Consider the following 7948-nt stretch of genomic DNA (forward strand, 5'->3'; position numbering starts at 1 on the left):
ACATTCAGTCTTTAATTTCAAGTATTGAAGTTGGGAGCCCGCCCATAGAACAGAGGCATACATTTCAAGATCAAGTCAGAGGACAATAAAACAGAGGGTTACAATAGGAATCCCCAGCAGGAAACAATAAAATTCCCCGGCACCGGGAAACAGAAGGTTGCAACAAGAGGTCACAGTACAAACTCAAGTACATGTGTCAAAAGAAGAAAAGCACCGGAAGAAATGCAAGCAGACAAGGAAGCAAGGCAACAAAAACAAATTGTACTCTAGCCTAGCTTCTTGTTTTCTTTTAAGCATGGTGTAACAAGGAGATCGGTAAGCAGTGGTAATAGCATGCAACAACAGTAACAATGCAGTCCCACGGTAGTCCCAGCTACCAAAATTTCCCGAACTACATTGACCTGATTCCTGTTTAGCCCAGGATATGTAGGAAACCTTTGAAGCAAAGGTTCGGTCAAATCTTTTTCAAAAAATGCTTCACACGGAGTACTCGGATGGGCAAAAATCGCTCGCTTTATCTTTGCACGAAAACCCTTCGTGTCTTCGGGCAAAGAGGGGCAGCTGTAAGCACGTGATTTTTGCCCTATATGAGAATTACTCCCAAAAAATTCAAAAATAAAATAATTTTTCTTGGTGTGCAATTTTTGTGATATTTTGTGATATTTTGTGTAACTATTTGTATGTTTGTCTGTGCATGTTTATTTGTTAAATTATTAAAAATACAAAAATATGTCGCATTTCGCATGTAGGATTTAATTATACAATTGTTAGTAACTAAGTTTGTTTTACAAAAAATAAAAATTATAAAAATAGGCATCGTTTGCATTTTTAGCATTTAATGTCCAAATATACAATTTTATGCTTAATTATTACTTAATTATGCGTCAATTGTTATTGGGAGTAATTTGCGCTTTTATAAATTAATTTAGTTCTTAATAATAGTTTAAGTATTTTTATAATTTAGTTTTAGAGAAATAAAAGAAGAAAAGAGAGCGAAAATATAAAGAAAGTTGGAATTAGGTCTCTTCTTCGATTTCAAGCCACAGGCCCAAAAAATGGCCCAATCTTCCTTAACGACCCAGTCCATTTCGAACTGGGTCGACCCAGTCCATAACCCAACATCCTATTGTCTTACATTTTACAAAACAAAACAAAAAAAGAAGAAGAGAAAAACCCTAAAAAACACAAAAATGGTCCCCCCCCCAACCTTTGCTCCTTCTTCTCCATCTCCATTTTACACAGCCATGGCTGCCCTCAAACCCCACCTCCCATGGCTGCGCTTACCTTCTTCTTCGTCCACTCAGAACAACCAACTCCACCACCATCCACGTCGACCTCCCCGTTACATCGCCGGAAAACCCTCAACCAAAGAACCTGGAAACCCACCGCTGCCCGCTTCATCCCTGTCGTCTCTGAGCTTCGCCATCAACATCCATGGCTGACCTTCACCAGCATCACGTCCAAACACCACCACCAAACAGACCCAAACAGACCTCGTCGCCATCGCTGCAGCTGCTGCTTCATCTACTGCCCCGACGTCGCCGTGGCTTCTCCTCCTTCCTCCGAGTCAGCTGTTGTTCGAAGCCCTCATTGCCGCTGCTTCGTCACGGCCAAGCTCATGCAGCTACAACTGCTCCAGCTTCTGCCTCGTCGACTCACCATGGAGATAGCTGCCTCGTCCAGCTTCACTACGTCGACACAGCCATGAACGACTAGTGTCGTCATTTGTTCGAAGCTTTGGTTCGTAGAAACAGTCCATATACATTTCGTTTTGATCCAGTTAGTAGATTTTGAATTTCATTTATTGTCCGTAATTTTTGTTCGTTGTTTTAGGATCCAAAATCGTTAAATATTTGATTCTTGTTTTGTTCGTTGTTCATCGTTGAAATAATTTTCTAGTTTGTTCATATGTTTTGTTGATTTAATTTTTAGAATCAAATGAAACTTTGATTAATTAATTTTTCAGTTTGTTTCATGTTTGTTCCATTGTTCTTATTTATTGTTTAGATAAAAGTTGTTAGTTTAATGTTGGTGAGATACAAATTGAAGTTTAATTAATTGTTTCTTCAATTTGTTTCATGTGTTTTATGTATTTTTAGAAATTGTTAATATTGTTAAGTTCAAGTTTAAGTTCATAATTGTTTCTTCGTCGATCTTGTTATTTGTCTAAAAGAATTTAGTTGTGTTAGGGAAATATGTTGGTTTAATCGTTTAAATCCATCATGTTTGTTGTTTAAAATAGATTTAATTCATGTTCATACTTTGTTTGATTGTTCTTGAATCCGAAATTTGTATAGCTTGATTTCTTGTTTACCATTTATGATTATTTCTTGAATTTGTCTCATAAAGTTTAATATAGGAATTGTTGGTTGTAATGTTGTTAGAGTTAATTTTAAGTTCAATATTATTGAATTTAGAAATCTAAATATACTTGTTTGATTGTTGTTATTGTTGAATCCGAAAATAAGTTTGTTGTTGCTAAAAATATTGTTCAAACAAATTTTAGTTGTTCTTTGTTGTTCAATTTGTGTTCATGTGATATTGTTGTTTGAATTTATATAAAAATTGTTCATATTGGCTATATTTTGGTTGAGTGTGATTAATTGATGTGTTATAGCTGATGGGTAGTTTGGTAATTTGCAGTACGTTCAGGGGTAGTTTGGTAATTTCAGTAAGGTCGAAGGGGTAGTTTAGGAATTGTACATTTTGTAATTTTTTATGTGAAGCATGGGGGACAAAATGAAATGGGGTGGTTGTGATATAGTTGTTTAATATAAAGGGGGGACAAAACAAAATTTAGTGGGGGGAATCTTGTATTTGTTTATGTTATTCATGGGGGACAAAATATAATGGGGTAGTGTGATATGTTTATTTAATGTAATGGGGATGAGTGGGAAGATAATAGGTTTGGTAGAGAAAAAGTATTGATTTTAATTGATTGAAAGATTTATGGGATGGGTTATATATAAGAAGTCTTGAAACAAGATTATGGACAGAAAATAGAGGACAGAAGAAAATAACACAAAAAGAGAAAGAATAAGAACGAGAGAGAGAAAACGAATCTGAAAACAAGAGAGAGAAAAGGGCTGAACATTTAAGAGAGAGAAAATTCAGAAAAAATATTTAAACTTTCAAATAAAAAAAACTAAAAAAAAATCTTATGCTTTCTTTGTTTGAAATCAGTATTAATTGTTGTTGTTTCATTCAAAGCTTGAAGCTTTTGTTTTTGGGATTACTGCTCTACTGGTTTGCAAACTCTTTTCCTGGGTTGTTACTGTTGCTGGGCTGTTGTTGTTGTGTTGTACTGTTATTACTGCTGCTGATTCTCATCTTCATTTTCTTTTGCTTCCAATATCAGGTATATATTTTAGACTCATGTTGTGGAAAGCTTCAACATTGCCAAATAAATGAAGTTCGGAATTATAATTATGTCTTTTACTCGTTTAAATCTATTAGTTTAAATTTCAGTTTTGTTTCAGTTGGTTAATATAGTAGCTTACATTTGATGTGAGAACTGTTAGTTAATCATCCCTTTGAAATTCGCATAAGCTTTGTAATAATGTTATTTATTTCAGAATTTCATTAAGTATAGCTATATTCAAATTATAAGATAGAGAACATGGCAGAAAGCTAGCCATTAATTAAATCTTATGATATTGTTGGCTAAGTATGGAATAGTATGGAAGTATCAAGAAACTACATTACTAGCATATTTTGTCACAAAAGTCCGATTTTATTTAAAGCTAGATTGATGAAAGTTGTATGTTGTTCGTACATGGCGTGATAACAGTTACATGTATAACCATAAGTGAAAGGTGAGTTGAATATAATTCGTTACGAGGTTAGAATATTAGGAATGGTTCAAACGTACAACTATATTGCATGTGATGCAATTTTATTGAATCAATTTGTATAATAGTTCTCTTTCTTATCAACTTGATTCTTATCTACCATTGTAAACAAATTAACCAAACAATTATAACTTTGGACTAAAAACAAGTATATGAGAAGGATATGGGATTTATAAGCACGAATTGCAACATTTTATGTCAAGGATATGTAGAAATAGAGTTCGCATTAAATATAACAATGAAAATTCTTCAGAAACTATTAATTTGTTTATCAAATTAATTCTTTTCCAGTTTTATATGCGATTCGATTTTTGGATATATTAATGTTGTATCCACGATAAAAATGGTAGTTTTTTTAGTTACATGTTGTTTGTTTCTTTTTCATATTATTAATTCTTTAAAATTTGAATAGTTTTGAGGTATATAATTCATACGCGTAAAATAAGACTTGCGGTCAACACATAATAACTTTTGAATTTTTTTTCAAGAAAATTTGGAGACGTCTAAATCAGTGTTTCTCTATGGCTTTCATATAAAAATAAGTGGATGCAATAAACAATTTGTAGAGAATTTTATCAAGAATATTTTGTGAAATTAGGGATACGTTCGCGTGGCCTAAATTACATTTTTTAAGGCAGTTCGGATTATGCGTTCGCGCAACTTTGAGCCAAAATTTTAATAAAAAGAGATTCGTCGGAGGATATTAAATTAATTTCATAAAACCCGAGATGTGCGGTTCACTATTTAAGAAAGGCGAATGTTCTTAATTTTATTTTAAGCACAATTTCGAATATCAAATAAATTTTTTTATAATAAAAATATAAAAATATTATCAACCTTTTTGTGTACACGTATGCGTGGCATGATTCTCTACAATTATAAAAGGTATATAATACGAATATACGTACGCGTGATTCGTTTATATAATTGTAAATAATCTAAACAAAAACGGTAATAAAATCGGGCAACAAGAAAAATGGTATTTAGTAAATCAAGATAATTAAGCCAAATATAAAAATGGTTAAGCGACCGTGCTAGAACCACGGAATTCGGGAATGCCTAACACCTTCTCCCGAATTAACAGAATTCCTTACTCAGGATTTCTGGTTCGCAGAATAACAAACAGAGTCATATTCTCCTCGATTCAGGGATTAAAACCGGTGACTTGGGACGCCTTAAAATTCCCAGGTGGCGACTCTGAAACAAACAAACAAATCCCGTTTCGACTGTCCATTAATTGGAGAAAACTCCCTGCACCCTCGCGGGGGCGGAAAAATGAGGTGTGACACTACCAACTGCACTGGCATAAGGAATCTTTGACATATGCTCCACCTCATCCTCGGACTGAGGCATTTGTAACTCTGAAAGTTTAAAATGAGGAGCTAATGGTGTACTTACAGGCTTGCACGTATGCATATTGAATCTCTTGAGAACCCTTTCAATATACCTCTTCTGAGAAAGATGTACAACACCGTCTTCTCTTGAAATCTCCATACCAAGGATTTTCTTTGCAGCTCCTAAATCCTTCATGTCAAATTCCTTACTCAACAGTTTCTTCAAAGCATTTATCTCTGTAATGTTGTTAGCAGCAATAAGCATATCATCAACATACAACAGTAAATAAATCATTGAGTTACCAGACATCTTCTTGTGATACACACAGCTATCAAATGCACTCCTTGAGAATTCATGTGTAGTCATGAATGCATCAAACCTCTTGTACCACTGTCTAGGGGATTGCTTCAAACCATACAAAGACTTCTTTAGTTGGCATACGTGATCTTCTTTTCCCTCAGCTAGGAAACCTTCAGGCTGATCCATATAGATTGTCTCTTCTAGATCACCGTGTAAGAAAGCAGTTTTGACATCAAGCTGTTGAAGCTCCAAGTCAAATTGGGCAACCAATGCTAGTAGCACGCGAATTGAGCTATGCTTCACGACTGGAGAGAAAATCTCATTGTAGTCAATTCCCTCCTTCTGACTGAATCCTTTTGCAACCAATCTCGCCTTGAACCTAGCATCTTCCACTTCAGGAATTCCCTCTTTCTTTCGGTAGACCCACTTGCATCCAACTGTCCTCTTCCCCTTTTGTCTTTTCACTAAGACCCATGTCCGATTCTTGTGAAGAGACTCCATCTCTTCAGTCATGGCTAACCGCCATTGTACAGCATCCTTGCAAGAAGTTGCTTCAATATACGAGGAGGGCTCCAGATCCTTAATCTCTTCTTGTGCAGCTACGAACGCATATGCAATCAAGTTTGCTTGATCTATAAGGCGTTCCGGTTCTCGTGTTTGCCTCTTCTCCCTCCCCTTTGCAATTGTGTATGGTTCATTGACAGCAAGTTCTTCAAGGTCTACATCTTCTGACTCATCTTTAACCTGAGTCTCTTGATCCTTTTCCTTGGCAAGCTCCACCGGAAGCTCCACCTGCTCGTCGTTCTTGTTTCCTGAAAACTCCACGGAAACTTTACGGGGATCAAGTATAGAGGATTCATCAAAGGTGACATCTCTACTAACTATAAATTTGAGTAAAGACAAACACCAAAGTTTGTACCCTTTTACTCCATCCACATACCCTACGAATATGGCCTTCTTAGCCCTTGGTTCAAGCTTTCCTTCATTAACGTGATAATAAGCTGGACACCCAAATACTCGTAAGTATGAATAGTTAGAGGGTTCACCTGACCATACCTCATTCGGAGTCTTAAAGTCAATTGCCGATGCTGGAGATCGATTGACAATATGAGCAGCAGTGTGAACTGCTTCAGCCCAAAATACTTTGGACATTTTGGCTTGTAGGAGCATACAACGAGCCTTTTCAAGAAGAGTTCTGTTCATTCTCTCGGCAACTCCATTCTGCTGTGGGGTATGCCTGACAGTCCTATGTCTTGAGATCCCATGAACCTTGCAGAATTCATTAAACTCTTCATTGCAAAACTCCAAGCCATTGTCTGTGCGAAGATACTTGATTTTCCGCTCCATTTGATTTTCAACCAAAATCTTCCACTCTTTAAATGCTTCAAAAGCATCACTTTTTGCCTTCAAAAAATGCACCCAAACCTTTCGTGAGAAATCATCAATAAAAGTGAGAAGATACCTCTTTTTGCCCTTCGATGGAAGTTTAGAGGGACCCCATAAATCTGAATGGATGTAGTCTAGCACTCCTCTTGTCTTGTGTTTTGCCAGTGCTGAAGCTGACCTTCTTTTGCTTCCCTAGAACGCAGTGCTCACAGAAGTCAAGTGTGCTGATCTTCTCACCTTCCAAAAGGTTACGATTGCTCAACATCTCCAGTCCACGTGCGCTCATATGACCCAGTCTCATGTGCCATAGTCTTGCCTTGTCATCATTAGATAACTGCACTGTAGATGCATTTGCAGAGCCAACAATGGTGCTTCCGGCCAATGTGTAAAGGCCGTTCTCCAGCTTGCCTTTCAGCATGACTAAAGAACCTTTAGTCACCTTCATAGTTCCTGCTTCGCTCATGTACCTGTAGCCTTGTTCATCCAGAGTACCCAAGGAGATCAAATTCTTCTTCAGATCAGGAACATGACGGACTTGTGTAATAGTCCTCACGATTCCATCATGGCAGCGAACCCGAACTGAGCCAATGCCAACTATTGCACAAGTTGCATTATTGCCCATTACTACGGTTCCTCCACTTTTCTCGTAGCTGCTAAACCAGTCTTTTCGGAACGTCATATGCAGAGTACAAGCAGAGTCTAACACCCATTTGTTTTCATAACTACTATTATTATTACACGATGTTGTTAGTACATAATCATTATCAAAATTATGTACCTGTTCAACTGTAGATGCACTCGCCTTTTCCTTGGACTTTGACATTGGGCAATCTCGTTCAAAGTGCCCCTTCTTGCCACAACCCCAACACTCTGTATTCTTCTTGTTCACACGAGACTTTGATTTGTGCTTTGATTTTCTCTTTCCCTGTTGTCTAGTCCAGCCTCTTACAAAGAGGCCACTTGCCTGGTCATCTCTATCTCCTTCAATGTGCCTCCGCACATCACTAGAGTTAAGTGTCTGCCGCACTTGCTCAAGCTTGATAGGCTCCTTGCTATACATCATTGAATTCTTAATA

Source organism: Nicotiana sylvestris, chromosome 10, assembly GCF_000393655.2.
Source record: "Nicotiana sylvestris chromosome 10, ASM39365v2, whole genome shotgun sequence".
NCBI lineage: Eukaryota > Viridiplantae > Streptophyta > Magnoliopsida > Solanales > Solanaceae > Nicotiana > Nicotiana sylvestris.